Raw genomic sequence first — 16204 nt, forward strand, 5'->3', positions numbered from 1 at the left:
CAGACATCTAAAAGGCATTTAGTACAAAGTTTTGTCTCAGTGCCCACTTTTTACTTTACTTGAAATATGCAAATCATTCCAAGTTGATGCAGAAATATGCAAATGTTACTGCAAATCTATGCAGCTTAAATATGGACATATGTAAATGTTTCACTGCAAGATTTGATTAGTCTATTTTACAATAGATTTTCATATTAATTATTATAATCCTGTATCATAATAATTAGCATAACTCTCCATCATCTCACATTTAACTAATTTGGACTTTGATACATGTAGATTTGGGCAAGACATTTAAAGGACAACTGAAATGTGAAGAATATGGAGGCTGACATATTTATTTCCTTTTAATCAATACCAGTTTCCTAACAGCCCTGCTGATCTACTTGGCTGCAGTCATGTCTGAATAATACCAGAAACAAGCATGCAGCTAATCTTCTCAGATCTGATAATATTGTCAGAAACACCTGAACTGCTGCATGTTTGTTCAGGGTCTATGGCTAAAAGTATTAAAGGCAGAGGATCAGCAGGATAGCCAGGTGACTGGTATTGCTTGAAAGTAAATAAATATGGCAGCCTCCATATCCCTCTCACTTCAGTTGTCCTTTAATAAGCACAAGACAAACACAGCTGGCACTGGCGTGTAGCTTTTTGTATAAAATAGCTGGCAGCCTAAGGGTTAAGATAAAAATTAAGAAAGCAACTGGAGGGCGTCGTTCCACGTCGGACTGAGCAACACCCACCGCAGCGTTACATTAATTACCGCCTTTGCAATTCTCAAGGTGAAAACGTTTAATTTGCTTTATCTGCTTCTTTACCTTTAAAAATTTGAAATAAAAATGAAAAAAAAAACCAACCCTCTGCGGATTTGGGCAACACACAGCTGGAAACGGCAGATAAACAGTCGCATTTATGATCAAGAGCAAAGAGGCACTCAGATGTTCTGTAGAATGTGCTGTACGGTGACTCACTTGCACAGTAATGGGATTAGGAGCAATAGCCTTCGGGGAGGCAGGCGCCAAACCGTGCCAGCAACTGAGGATTATAACAAAAAAAAAAAACCTGGTGACATTATGAAAATACCTTGGAGTGAAGCTATTGGGTCTACTGAGTGCTGCTTGCCAGATCTAAAGAATGTGCCTCATTAAAATGAATGGTGCAATCGAAAGGGAGAGAGGGAAAAAAAAAAGAAATGTTGGAAGAAGTTATTTCACTTGTAGCTGATTAGCTGTAATTCACAAAGCAGGGTTGGTTGGCAAGACGGTCAGATATTCCTGGGTGTCTGAAAATAGTCTGATAGGCCCGGCATGATGCATTGCTCTCTCATTCTCGTTCTCTCTCCCACTTTCTCTTTCATTCTCTCCCTCTCTCTCTCTCTCTCTCTCTCTTTCTCTCTCTCTCATTCTCTATTTCTCTCACTCTCATTCTCTCTCTCTCTCTCTCTCTCTCTCTCTCTCTCTCTCTCTCTCTCATTCCCTTTCTCTTTCTCTCTCTCTCATTCTCTCTCTCTCACTCTCATTCTCTCTCTGTCCTGCTCTCTCTCATTCTCTCGCTCTTTCTCTCTGTCTCATTCTCTCTCTCTCTCTCTCTCTCTCTCTCTCTCTCTCTCTCATTCCCTCCTCTCATTCTCTCTCTCTCTCTCTCTTTCTCTCTCTCTCTCTGTCATTCTCCCTGTCTCTCTCTCTTTTATCCCCTGTCTCTCTCTCTCTCTCTCTCTCTCCCTCTCATTCTCTCTGTCTCTGTCTCATTCTCTCTCTCTCTCTCTCTCTCTCTCTCTCTCTCTCTCTCATTCCCTCCTCTCATTCTCTCTCTCTCTCTCTCTCTCTCTCTCTCTCTCTCTCTCTGTCATTCTCCCTGTCTCTCTCTCTTTTATCCCCTCTCTCTCTCTCTCTCTCTCTCTCTCTCTCTCTCTCTCTCCCTCTCATTCTCTCTGTCTCTGTCTCTTTCTCTCTCTCTCTTGCTCTCTCTATCTCTCTCTCTCACTCTCTCCGCCCGGATTTCAGGTCTCCATCAGGCAGCAATTGTACCAGTCTATGCACAGCAATTCGGCTCTGTATAAATCAAGGTCAGGGACTCATACAATGCATTTGTGTTTTGTTCTAGCGCTGAATGGCGAGCTTTAAAGCATTATTGCAGGCAGCCAGGAAAGTCAGGTCCTGAGAAAATGAAAAATTGATGGATGAAAAACGTTGGACACAAAGAGGGCTTTCTGCTGTAGATTATAGATGAGTGGGAGTAATACAATGGATGGTTGGCTGATGGCTATAGGTGGCTGCATGGGCGTAGCTGTAGTACAAGTGGCTCTGGCTACAAGGACGTGTCTCTTTGTGCGCGGTAAGTGTTTGTATCAGCTGCCGGTTTGTAACAGATTTGTAGTGTGGCGGCGTAGGAGGGAACGCATGGCATGCTGGTCGTTTAGCAATAAAGGATGATAATTAAAGAGTACCTAAAGTGACATGTGGCATGATGAGATAAACAGGTGAACATATAGTACCCATCCTACATCTGAGCTTGTGTATGTTTTCTATTTATTTATTCTTTTGCAAGGGTTAATGAAACAGTGCTTCATCTCTGCAGTCAGTCTGAAAACTAATTAGAGGCCGTAAAGCCTCTGTGTAGGTGCAGAAAAAAGCACTTATAAGATGAGGATAGTGATCAAGACTCAATAGGCCATCATTTCACTGTGTGAAGAAACAGAAGCAACATTGTGTTGCTATGTTTGATTCCAACTTCAGACCTTGATTTCCAACCCTTAAAGGTGACCTGAACTCAAAACTTAGAAGCATAATAACCTTTAAAGAAAAACATGTCTTTGTTACAACTTACAGAACTCCTGCAATAAATATGTAGTGTGTCTACTTCCTGCTTTCATGGAAACAGATAAAGGGTTAACATCCTGTGTGTTCATATTAGCTGGCTCTGCCGAGATTGCTGAATTTTTGTGCTGACACAGCTGAGAAATCAAATTACATGTGTGACAGGCTCTCTATAATCATACAGTGTGCATTTCATTCAGTTTTCCCTGTTTCCTGTGCAAGAGTTCAGGTTCACTTTAAAACCAAGATTAACCTCTTGAGGACTGCAGTGCTAACTCCCCCCCCCCCCCCCCCCCAAGTGACCAGGCCATTGTTAGTAAAATTGGCCAATGCAGCTTTAAGGCCAAGCTGCAGGGCCGCACAATACAGCACAAGTGATCCCCCCCCCTTTTCTCCCCACCAACAGAGCTCTCTGTTGGTGGGGTCTGATCGCTCTCCCCATGTTTATTTTTTTTTTTATAAATATTTATGTCTGTTTTTTTTTTTTGTAAAAAACCCTGTTTCTTTATCTATCTCCCCTCCCTCCCTCCCCACAGCCAGCCAATTGCGGCGATCGGCTGTCATAGGCTTCTGCCTATGATAGCCGATCGCTCTCTTGTCTCCCAGGGGGACAGCCGTGTGACACGGCTGTCCCCAGTACAGCGCTGCTGCCGATCGCAGCGCTGTACATATAAATAGACGGCGATTACGCCGTCTAACAGTCTCCCAAGCCTGAAGGCGGGGCGGAGCTCCGCCCCCCAAGCAGGAGACGCGCGCGCGCAGCGTGCGCGTGATTTCCTGCATTAGCTGGCCCCAGGACTTTACGCCAATTGGTGTTAGGCGGTCCTGGGGCTGCCGCCGCGGCCACGCCCATCGGCGTGACGCGGGCGGAAAGAGGTTAAGAAAGTTTGAGTCCAGTAAAGATGTGATTAGCATGAGTACTACACATACAATTATTTATCTCATAAGTTTGTGTTTACTTCTACCTGAATGGAATGGTTACATAATGACAATGTTGAATTCCATTAAACCACTCCAAAGCATTATTGCTACTTGGCTAAGGACTTAAATTGTACATGTAGGTCCCCATTATCTAAATATGCAAATGCTTGGTCATTAGATCTTGGGATTAAAATAACACCTGACAACCTACTAACAGCAAACAGAACACTGGCAAAACTTTCTAAATGTCAGTCACATTGGGAACAGGTACTTAAAAGTATTACACAATGGTATCTTACTTCCCGAAAACTGGCCTCATTCTCAGAGGATAACTCACATATATGCTGGAAATGTGGCAAAGGAATTGGAACCATGTTACACATGTTATGGGAATGTCCCATAGTATCTAAACTATGGAACGACCTCAGGAACCATATCAGGTGTCATTATATCCCAACTTTCCAACTAACTCCTTCAATAGTTCTATTATGCATAGGGCTAGAGAAGATTGATCCTCTTTATAGAAAACAAATCGGCCACTTATCATGGCAGCACTACATACGATAACAAGTAACTGGAAATCCTCAGATGACTTGTGCTTATCTGATTCACTTATTTTGTTTAGAGGAAACATGACAATGGAAGACCTCCTTCACCATTAACATCCCATCTCATCTTTCTAATGCATGTTATTTAGGGATGGATACTTGGTACCGAATGAATGATTGGCTAGAAACATTCATATATTATATCATTAATTCCTGAAAAAGGAGGCGGAGAACCTGATTTCATTTCTGGCAGTTGTAGCAGTAGTTGTTAGTGGTTTTAGTTTTAGTTTTAACTATACGTCCTTAAATCAATATTACTGTTTTTCCTGTGTTAAGCTATTGTAAAACTAAAGGAATATGATAATATTGCAATTTGATATACTAAAAAAGGTTTAACATAGCATGAGTCAAAGTATATTATGCAACATTGCCCTTAACAGAAATTTGGTTTACGAGCATAGTAATTAGTAGGCCCCGTGCCACTGAGCCAATGACTCTAATCTGTTGGTTGTCGTGGTCTGCCCAGTCAACCCTTACTGGTTAGTTATCGACTGGAAGCAGGCCAAAACTGCCAGCACCGGGCATGTCACACCCACGAGAAGCAAAGCTGGCCATACACTAGCCGATTCCCCACTGATCAACAGCAGATTCGATCGCTGGGATCGAATCTGTTGACACATCGTTCACGCTACACGCTAAATTTCAAATAGATTGATCCCGTCGATCGGTCCGTGCGGGAAATTACCGTCGATCACCCGCGGGTAGGGAGTGCGCCACTAGCGCCGTTCGAGTGCCCGACGACCGACGCAACACAGCAGCATTACATTACCTACTCCGCCGGCGCGACTCCCCATGTCTCCGCTGTCTTCTCCGCTCTGGTCTGCTCTGGGCTCCGGCATGCTTCACTTCTTCCTGTCCCGGCAGGAAGTTTAAACAGTAGAGGGCGCTCGCCTGTTTAAACTTCCCCCAGACAGGAAGTGAAGCATGCCGGACCTGGAGACCAGACCAGAGCGGAGAAGAAGACCTGGGGAGTCGCGACGGTGGAGCAGGTAATGTATGGGGGGGGGAGCGGCGGCAGCACCACCCCCACAGATTGTGAACGGTTTCAGGCTTAAATCGATTCACAATCTGTTTGCTGTAAAGGCAGCCATACGATACCTCTCTGATGAGATTCGATCAGAGAGGGATCTATCTGTTGGTCGAAACTGATGGCAAATCAACCAGTGAATGGCTACGTTAAGACTTGAGTTTGCTGATCCATATTCCTCTCATGTTCAAAACCTGCTATTGTTTTACCTGCTATATTATTTGACATGACTTGATATCCTGTTCAAACATAATGTTTCTTTCCTTTTTCTGTTAAAAAAAAAAAGTTTGTGTTTACTTCAAGTTTGCTTTAAAGATTGAAGTTGGAGGCAGAAGCTATGCAGAATTAATAACCGTTGGTTCCTTTAAGCAATTCATACAGAGACAAGACCTCTATTTTTATTTTCTTCCTTTGCACTAGCACCGTCATTTATTGCTAGTCATAAACTTATTGAAAGCTACCCCATTTTGTAACACAGAGACAGCAGCAATGTGGAATTTACTATTAGGCACAGTAGGCACATGCTTAGAGGCAGCAGGTGCTATACTGGTAGCTGAATATGTCCAGCCCTTTTTCCACTCCCTGCTGCTCCAGCGAAACAGGTTGTGCAATGGATACATTCACTTAGTCTTGCACTAGAGTTTTATTTTTCATCCATAAGAACATAAGCCAATTTTCTGCTCATTTGAAATGTTTTATATTTGAGCACCTAGAACAGCTTTTGCTAAGGAACATCAGCTTTGCAGACAAAGTCATTTCCAAAAACAAAATGGCAGCTCCTGTGAAACAGAGATAGAAGTCTTTGAAACTGTGGTCAGCAAGTGAGATCAGAGTGTTAATTCCCCCCTCTAGTGGGAGGCAAGGCTGGATTTCAAGAAAAGCCAGAAACGCCCAGGCCTTGGGTGGCTGCTGCCCAATGGGCAGCTGGACTTGAAAAATGGTTCCTGAATATGGAAGAGAAGTCAGCAAATGGAAAAGGGAGGTTGTAAATGGCAACAGCATGGGCAAGAGGAGAGATGCTAGAGAGGGGTTTCTGTACATGGATCGTACACCCAGAAGACAGGGCTGCACATATGGGAGGGGCGCTGCTGTGCATACATTATATATAAAAAGCAGCAAGAAAGTAAGCCTGCAGGTGGAAAAAGTGTAAATCTGGCCTAGGTGGATGGAGATGGAGAGTATGTACTTAATTTTACACCAAAGTTTACAAATAAAAACCTATGCCAAAAAGAAGTTAATGCAAAGGTCATTCCAAAAATACATTTAACCCCAGAGGTGTGCTGAACTCATACCAAAATGATGTGCTTTGCCACTATGCACCTTTCTCTGTAACCATAATTAGCTTTCAATGTTTTTATTTGTCTTAATAATGAAGCCAGATCTAAAACTTTCCATGTCATCGCAACACGCCAATAAGCCTTATATTGCTTCTAAAAATGTTTGATCAACAATACTCCAAAACCAACTGTCGTGTTAACTTCAATCACTGAACGAGATGTTAAAAGGCTGGATAGTGAGGGAATTGGAGGAGTTCGGACAAGTTACACTAACACTCTGCAAGTCTATATTTTTTTTTCACACCATCCCTCTCTGCAGCATTGGAAGCACATGTTGATGTGCCAGGAATACAAGCTGTCACCTTAAAGTGCCTTTAAAGTCACCAATAGAACTCTAAGCCATCTTTTTTACTGTTAATCGAGGCAGTTAATCAAATGGAACAGTAAAAAAGGGCGCAGGAGCCCTTACCATTACGGATAAAAAGGTGCTGCTATTCGGCGCCTAATGTAAAGGCCGGGATTTGCAGCAAAACACAGAAATTTGGGCGCACGGCAGCGCCCGCTATTGAGTGCCGTAATGTACCATCTCTGCCACAAATCATGGCTTTTACAATGGCCGCAGTATGCAGCTAGCTTGGTAAATTGGGAAATGCAAATTGCGGCATGCACAGTGGCTATGGAGCCATTTATGGTTTGGGAGGGTGGGGGGAGGTTTAGGGGTTACGGTTAGGCAGCGGGAGGTGGTTAGGGTTAGGTACCACCGGGGGGTTCGTAGGGTTATGCACTACCGGGGGGATCTTAGGGTTTAGCACCACCAGGGGGGTCTTAGGGTTAGGCACTACCAGGGGGGTCTTAGTGTTACGCACCACCAGGGTCGGTCTTAGGGTTAGGCACCACCAGGGGGGTTCTTAGAGTTAGGCACCACCAGGGTCGGTCTTAGGGTTAGGCACCACCAGGGTCGGTCTTAGGGTTAGGCATCACCCTGGGGGTCTTAGGCTAAGGCACTACCGGGAGGGGGTTAAGGGCTAGGTTACACCAGAGGGGATTAGGGTTAGGCATCAGCAGAGGGAGGGATCTGTGTCAGAGTAGGGTTAGATTTAGCCATAGAAAAATATCTGTAATCATTATTGATACTTTACTATTGGAATTTAGCAGTACTGTAGAATATCTCTAATTGTAGCGATATTCTACTACCAGCAATCCCCTGTGCCCTTTTTTCCCATGGCCTTTTATCATGTATGCGTTATTCAAGATGTGGTATTATGTGAATGTGCTAGGCTAGCCTATTTGGTTGTGTAGGTCATCATATAAATTGCATGAGTGAAAATAGAATGTGTAGTAGTACTAAGACTAAAGGTGCCCATACACTCGTCAGATTGGCAGCAGATAGATAAGAAATGCATCTGATGATCTATCTGATGCGTTTTAGAACATTTTTTACCAGGATAGAATTCCAGTAGATTTCAGTTTGAATTCTATTGAAATTCGATCTGATGGCATTTTTTTGCCATCAGATTTCAATTAACGCCAATGCAAATTGATAAGCAATCTCATCAGATCGACCTAAATTTTCCATCCTGCCAGTTTGATGGAAATCCATCGAAATCGATCGAAATCGGCCATCGATCGGTCGATTGGCCAACCGATTTGCAAACGATCAATCGATGGATCGATCGGTCGGCCAGAAAATCGGCTGAGTGTATGGGCCCCTTAAGGGAGGGATCACAGTTGGGTCTGGGGGAAACGCATACGATATTCTGCACGATATGTGTGTATGTCTGCCTTTGAACCATCTTTTTACAGCAGCTAGTGACTTGCAAGAAGGAATTGCATGCGCTCTTGCATCTTTTCGTAAGCACTATACACTATCACAGAGGTTTCCTGCCTATAGTAAAGTACAGGTAGTCCCCGGCTTACGAATGCCCGACTTACGAACGACCCGCCGATACAAACGCCCGCTGATCCGCCGCAATGACGTCATGAAGCCGTAGGACTACCTCTTGTGCCCCCTTTCCTAAAGCAGAGTATGTGCAGCGGAAGCCACAACAAGTCTCACCTCTTCCATGGCGGCTCCGGGCCAATCAGCAGCGTCCTCTCTCCCCTCAATGTTTCTCCCAGCGGCTTCACTAGCGTCGCGTAATGACGCAATCAAAAAGAGCCCCCGCGGCTCCTTCTGATTGCATCATTACACAACGCTACTAGTGAAGCCGCTGGGAGGAATGGTGAAGGGAGAAAGGACGTCTCTGATTGGCCTGGAGCCGCCATGCATGAGGTGAGACTTGTCTATCAAATCTGCCAATCGATCGATTTGTGGGTGATCTCGATCGATTCATGTCCCCTTGCGGGGGATTCATGAATCGATTTCTTTTTTTTTTCTTTTTTATGAGTCAAGATTATTTATTGCTCTTGCTGCACCTTATTATGTTATATGAATTTACATTGGCATTTTGTTACCCGCATTCTATTGTGTATATACATTTATGGATTTTGCATTGGGCACTTTATTCATTATGCAAATTGATCTATGTGAGCACAGCCAGCAGCAGGCTTTAGAGTTATTGTAGTGGGAGAGGGAAGGGGAATACTGTTGTTTTAATTGGCTTTGTAGACAATTTGTATTTGATTGAAATGATGAAATATACATACATACATACAGTACATACACAAATGTGGTGTGGGCAGGAGAGTTTTGTTCCATTCCTGCCAGTGGATAAATAACAATCTGGGTAGGGAGGGACACACAGCCCATAGCTGATGCTGAAGACTAGCAATGGCTAGTGTGTTTGGCTTCAATGAAAGCAGCCACACAGGCTATCAGTGACTGGGTCCTAATCCATCAAACAGAGTGTAAATGATATAGTGATCTACTACCATGCAGAGAAAGGAGGGAAGCACATGTATGTGTGTGTGTGTGTGGGGGGGGGGGATGGGTGACTTCAGGGATAAAATGGATGTGCAACTTAGCTCATGTATGTTATGTTCTGTAAAATCACTTTTGGAGTTTATGTACAGAAACCGTTTGTGGAATAAATACCTTATTTTCAAGAAAGTCCACTCTGCTAACCCCAGCATATACTCAGGGCTGGATTTGGGCCAAGGCCACCTAGGCCATGGCCTAGGGCACCACAGGAGCAAGGGCACCAAAGCAGCAGGCTAAACTGGTGCAGCATTTTCAAGCTTGCAAATGCTTTAATGCAGGGAGATCAGGCGAGCGCTTGATCTACCTGCTGAGTGCCAGCTGCCTGTGCAGCGGCCACCTTTCTCTCTGTGCACATTGGTATTGTGGTGGGCGGCTACAGACTTGGGCAGCACTGGAGATGGAGGGGAAGAGGAAGCTCCTGCACTGGAGACGAGCAGAGAAGTGAGTGATGGCGATGGCTGCTGTGGTGTGGAGGTGAGCTGTTCTGAAAGAGGGGGAGTGGGAAAGGAAGGGATTAAGGGAGTTATCAGGCTACCTATACTAGAAGGAAGGAGGGGAGGGGTCATCTGGCTACCTATACTGGAAGGGGGTCATCAGGCTACCTATACTAGAGGGAAGTGTGTGTGGGGGTCATCTGGCTACCTATACTAGAGGGAAGTGTGTGTGGGGGTCATCTGGCTACCTATACTGGAAGGGGGTCATCAGGCTACCTATACTAGAGGGACGTGTGTGTGGGGGTCATCTGGCTACCTATACTAGAGGGAAGTGTGTGTGGGGGTCATCTGGCTACCTATACTAGAGGGAAGGGATAGGGGTAATCAGGCTACCTATACTAGAGGGAAGTGTGTGTGTGTGTGTGGGGGGGGTCATTTGGCTACCTATACTGGAGAGAAGGGATAGGTGTTGTCAGGCTACCTATACTAGAGGGAAGTGGGGGGGGGGGGTCATCTGGCTACCTATACTAGAGGGAAGGGATAGGGGTCATCTGGCTACCTATATTGGAAGGGGGTCATCAGGTTACCTATACTAGATAGAAGTGGGGGGGGGGGGTCATCTGGCTACCTATACTAGAGGGAAGGGTTAGGGGTTATCTCGCTACCTATACTGAAAGGGGACGGCTGGTGACATTGGCCTTGGACAGTAAAGAGTACAAATCTGGCCCTGCCGGTACTTATGGCTAATGCATCATTTGTATTTACTTATTTAGTACCAGCAACTTCCAGAAGACTTTACTAAGTATGAGAAGCACCGTCCTCTTCCTCCAAGAAGACTGGAATACAGAGTGAAAACCTACATAAACACAGGTAGGTAGAAAAAGAGATCTGAATGGTGCTGTGCCATATTAACCCTCCTGGCAGTCTATTAGAAAGCGCCAGGGGGCAGCGCAGCATTTTTTTTTTAAAATCATGTAGCGAGCCTAGGGCTCGCTTCATGATAGCCGCTGTACAGCGGCATCCCCCGCCCGCTTCGAACGCCTCCGACGATCTTTGATCAGGCAATCTCATTCAAAGAACGGGCTTTCCTGAAGGGCTTCCCCCATCGCCATGGCAACGCGGCGGGACGACGTCACCGACGTCATGGACGTCGTGACGTCTAAGGGAGTCCCGATCCACCCCTCAGCGCTGCCTGGCACTGATTGGCCAGGAAGCGCACGGGGTCTGGGGGGCGGCATGGCGCGGCGATCGGCGGCGAATCAGCGCGGAGCGGCAGCGATCAGGATGCACACGCAGCTAGCAAAGTGCTAGCTGCGTGTTGCAAAAAAAAACTATGCAAATCGGCCCAGCAGGGCCTGAGAAATGCTCCTGCGCGGCATAGCCCGAGCACAGTTCGGGGTTACCGCCAGGAAGGTTAATTGGGGGACACACCTAGGAAGAAGAGAGTCCAAGTTCCCTAGCGCTGCAGGGACACAGACCTAATCAGTAAAGCCTTTCATAATGTTTATCACAAAGGTACTTACAAATAGGTCTAACCACTGCTGAGTTGACTCTGCATTGGTGGCGTAGTGATTAGTGCTCTCGCCTTGCAGGGCTGGGTCTTCGAATTCAATGCAAGGATAGAGAATTTTGAACAGAGGCGCTTACAAGGATAAAAATGTCTACAAAACGCTTAAAAGGGGGAAATTTTGGTGTACTTACCTCCCTCAAAGATTAACAGACTGAAAGCCGTTACGTTAAACAAAATAACATTTATTGGGTGCTCCAAAATGCAACACGTTTCGCTGGTCACAATCCCGCTTCATCAGGGAAATAATGGAGAAAAACAATGGGAGTCCATATAACAGCCAAGCGCCTCTGTCATACAGAGTTCAAAATTTTGTATCCAGTCTAGTCCATGATTGTTGGAGGGATGTATCCCCATATTTCTCCTACTACAGGGAGCAGAAATCCAATTTCCTTTTCCGATCGAAAAGGTAGATTCCCAGTCAAAAATCGGAATCCAAATGAGCATCCCTATATAGGATTCACTGGCTGAAACAGATGGGCACAATAACCAACCAGACATGCCAATAAAAAATGTAGCACCAAAAAAATCTTTTATGCAAAACTGAATACAGAAAAAAATAAGCAAAAAAATCCCAAAACAATCCTTAGCAAATTATGTTTCCCATACCTTGATTAATTTCCCCACTGTAATTATCCTTATGGGATGATTTCCCATAGATTCGTCTTCCTAGGAAGATGTGCAATAAAATACTAGGGGCGCCCGCTTACATCTGTTCCTTCCTAACAGAGTTCTTTAAGTCTATTTCAAGTTAGAAGTTGCTAATAGCTCACTACTTTTCCACAGACGTGTTATTTTGATGATGTATCTCGCAATATGCCCAGTGGGAACGAAACGTCTTCAAAATGCTGCTATTTTTAAATCTCTGGCAGATGGATATAAGGTTTAAACTTTTTCAATTAAATCCACTTCTTTTCAGGCAAAAAATAAAATAAATACATGTAGATCTCCCTATACAAAAATACAGGGACGCGGCGTATCTCGGCAGCGCCTCGGCACGGCTGTCAGCGCCGGTTGATCCGAGCCTTGCTCATGCGACAGGTGCGTGTAATGAGGCTCCGTGGGTTTGTACTGGAGACGCTCTACGGTTTCGTGATAGACCTGACATGATGCCGTGATTTATTGCTGTAAAACTGATGAACGAAAACCTGCGCTGGGAGAAAGATGGAGGCTGCCATTGCAAGCTTAACTTTCACAAAACAGCTAATTGCCTGCCTGTTACGCTGATTGGTCAGGCTGCTGGAACCAAGGACAGATTTATGCCTTCCCCTCCCCTAGGATAACTTTCTTATGGCTCCACTTCCATGTGCAACAACCCCCACTCGCATGTGCAGCCCCTCCTTCCAGGTGTAACATCCACGTACAGCAGCCCCACTTGCATTCCATGTGCAGCCCCTCCTTCCAGGTGTAACATCCACGTACAGCCGCCCCCACTTGCATTCCAGGTGCATCCCCTTCTTCCAGGTGTAACATCCACATACAGCAACCCCCACTTGCATTCCAGGTGCAGACCCTCCTTCCAAGAGTGATAGCCATGTGTAGCCCCCTCTCGCATTCTATGTGCAGTCCCCTGTTCCAGGTATAACATTCAATTACAGTACTTCCCCCCTCCCATTTCATGCGCAGCCCCTTCTTCCAGATGTTACATCTACATACAGCCCTCCTCCCATTCCATGTGCAGCCCAATTCATCCATGTACAGCAGACCTTCTCTTTTATGTACAGTCCTCTTGGACAAAAGTTATCCTCCTTCATGTGTTGCTCATCATTTGCAGCTTTCCTTTTCCATTTACACCCTCATCTTCCATATGCAGCAATTTCACTTCCATGCCCAGCTGTCCCCTTGTGCAGCAACTGCTCAAGGCCCTGACCTTTGCGACCTCCCCCAGTGTCCAGCCCTGTCTGGAAGAAGGGCGCAACTAGTGAAGCTGTAATCAGTAAGCGAATTCTAATTAAATCTTAACCCCAGGATTGTTTTTTTTTTTCTAGTTTGGGCTTTTATTGCTTTTCCCTGTTAGAATGTCCTCACTTCCTGTCCAAACAGGAAGTGGATTCATTTTTCTAATTATGGAGAAGTCAAGAACTAATAAAACCTTTTTTTTCTAGACAAGAAAAAAGTTAGTGTTACCCATAAAACTTTATTGATATGCCACTTTTCCTGCACCCAGGCCACAAGAGTCCGTGGAGGTCCCAGGGACAGGGAGGGAGTCAAAAAGATTAATATCTGGTGGAAACTGTATCAGATGTGCAACCAAAAGATGTGTGTGGAATTTTCTTTGTAAAGTGAAACTCTCCACTTTTTTTTTGTTCTTCAAAAGCATTCATGAATGTAGATACACTTTAAAAGAAGAAGACGAGAAATGATAGATAACTAGTGGTTTTATATTTGGACAAATATCTTCCTTGGATCCAGAGGGATCTAGAAAGGATTGCAAAGAAGCATGAATGGCCTTGCAAATCACGCCAAGGCAGTGATGGGAGATTGCCAGGAGATAAGACATGAAATAGGACAACATGCCTCATTATTATCAGCTCATCCACAGTAGTAATAGCATAGCGTCCACTTCTCACTCACTTCTGTGGATTGCTTTACCTCTGTAGCTGTTTGATACTAACTGATCCATTTGACATGAATTCATCAATTTACCTTTACAAGAAGCCAGAGAAATAGAGTCTAGTCCCGCGGCCTCTGAGTATGTGATGATCTTAACATGAAACGGAAACCAGGCACTTCACAGCGCTAGCTTTATTTTCTGTTTTCTCTCGATGGTTTCAAGACAGAGGACCTACGGCACTGTTTACAATCTGATAACTTGCAACACTGATATCTGATCTCTTATTCATCTAAATTGATCATCTGGATAAAACAGCATCTGCCGTATGAATTATTTATATATGATATTTTGCATGTCGACAAAGTGAAATGAAATGATTAAAAACCACTTAAAAAATAAAGGCAGTAAAGGTAAATGCACTTCCTCTTGGGGAAAAAACTCAATGGTGAGGTTAAGAACTGTAATTTTATTGATCCTAATTAGGGGTGGGACGACGAATCCGGCGAATCCACGAATCCCTCGAATATTGGGAAATATTCGAGATTCGTGGATTCGAATCCCAAAGCCATTTTTCACTTTCCGAATCCGCCGAATCCCGACGCTGCATCGCCGCATACGCCGCTCCCCCCGCCCGCACTCGTCCTCCCCCGACCTTCTCCGACCCCCCCGCGCCTCCTCCGTTCGCCAGCATCAACTCACCTGAGCGGAGAGCACAGAGCGGCAGACCTCTCGCCGACTTCCTGGTTCCCCCTAGTGACCGGCTCTTACAATGATGTCATCAGTAAGAGCCGGTCCAGCCACTAGAGGGAACAGGGAAGTATCGAAGAGGTCTGCCGCTCTGCGCTCCACGGAAAGGTGAGTAGATACTCATGCAGGGGTGAGCGGAGGAGGCACGGGGGGGGGGGAGCGGAGGAGGCACGGGGGGGAGCGGAGGAGGCATGGGGGGGGGGCGGAGGAGGCCGGGGAGGGGGGTGAGCGGAGGAGGCATGGGGAAGGCCCCTATACCTACCTACAGGCCCCTATACCTACCTACAGGCCCCTATACCTACCTACCCACCTACAGGCCCCTATACCTACCTACCTACCTACCCACCTACAGGCCCCTATACCTACCTACCTACCTAAAGGCCCCTATACCTACCTACCTAAAGTCCCGTATACCTACCTACCCATCTACCTACCTACAGGCCCCTATACCTACCCACCTACAGGCCCCTATACCTACCTACCTAAAGGCCCCTATACCTACCTACCTAAAGGCCCGTATACCTACCTACAGGCCCCTATACCTACCTACCCACCTACAGGCCCCTATACCTACCTACCCACCTACCGACCTACCTAAAGGCCCCTATACCTACCCACCCATCTACCTACCTACAGGCCCCCTACCTACCTACCTACCTACGTAAAGGCCCCTATACCTACCTACCTAAAGGCCCCTATACCTACCTACCTACCTACCTAAAGGCCCCTACACCTACCTACCCACCTACCTAAAGGCCCCTACACCTACCTACCTAAAGGCCCCTATACCTACCTACCTACAGGCCCCTACACCTACCTACCCACCTACCTAAAGGCCCCTACACCTACCTACCTAAAGGCCCCTACATCTACCTACCTACAGGCCCCTACACCTACCTACCCACCTACCTAAAGGCCCCTATACCTACCTACCTAAAGGCCCCTATACCTACCTACCTACCTAAAGGCCCCTATACCTACCTACCTACAGGCCCCTACACCTACCTACCCACCTACCTAAAGGCCCCTATACCTACCTACCTGCATACCTACCTATACTGAAGGTCCCTTTACCTACCTACCTAAAGGCCCCTACACCTACCTACCTAAAGGCCCCTATACCTACCTACCTAAAGGCCCCTATACCTACCTACATACCTACCTATACTTAAGGCCCTATACCCTGCTACCTATACTGAAGGTCCCTTTACCTACCTACCTAAAGGCCCCTATACCTACCTACCTAAAGGCCCCTATACTTACCTACATACCTACCTATACTTAAGGCCCTATACCCTATATACCTATACTGAAGGTCCCTTTACCTACCTAC

General features: G+C 45.8%; 1 protein-coding gene and 1 long non-coding RNA gene across 20 annotated transcripts in view; one reads left to right on the forward strand and one right to left on the reverse strand.

Annotated features, from left to right (window-relative positions):
- The window catches only part of ROBO2 (roundabout guidance receptor 2), a 1374514-nt gene that overhangs the window by 998465 nt on the left and 359845 nt on the right, over positions 1–16204 (reverse strand). The gene's annotated exons all lie outside the window — the stretch shown is intronic.
- LOC137545006 (uncharacterized) overlaps positions 1–16204 on the forward strand; it is a 90437-nt gene that overhangs the window by 14642 nt on the left and 59591 nt on the right. The window contains exon 3 of the long non-coding RNA XR_011025964.1: positions 10777–10873. This is a non-coding gene — a long non-coding RNA (uncharacterized lncRNA). The remainder of the gene's footprint in view (positions 1–10776; positions 10874–16204) is intronic.

Source organism: Hyperolius riggenbachi, chromosome 2, assembly GCF_040937935.1.
Source record: "Hyperolius riggenbachi isolate aHypRig1 chromosome 2, aHypRig1.pri, whole genome shotgun sequence".
Lineage (NCBI taxonomy): Eukaryota > Metazoa > Chordata > Amphibia > Anura > Hyperoliidae > Hyperolius > Hyperolius riggenbachi.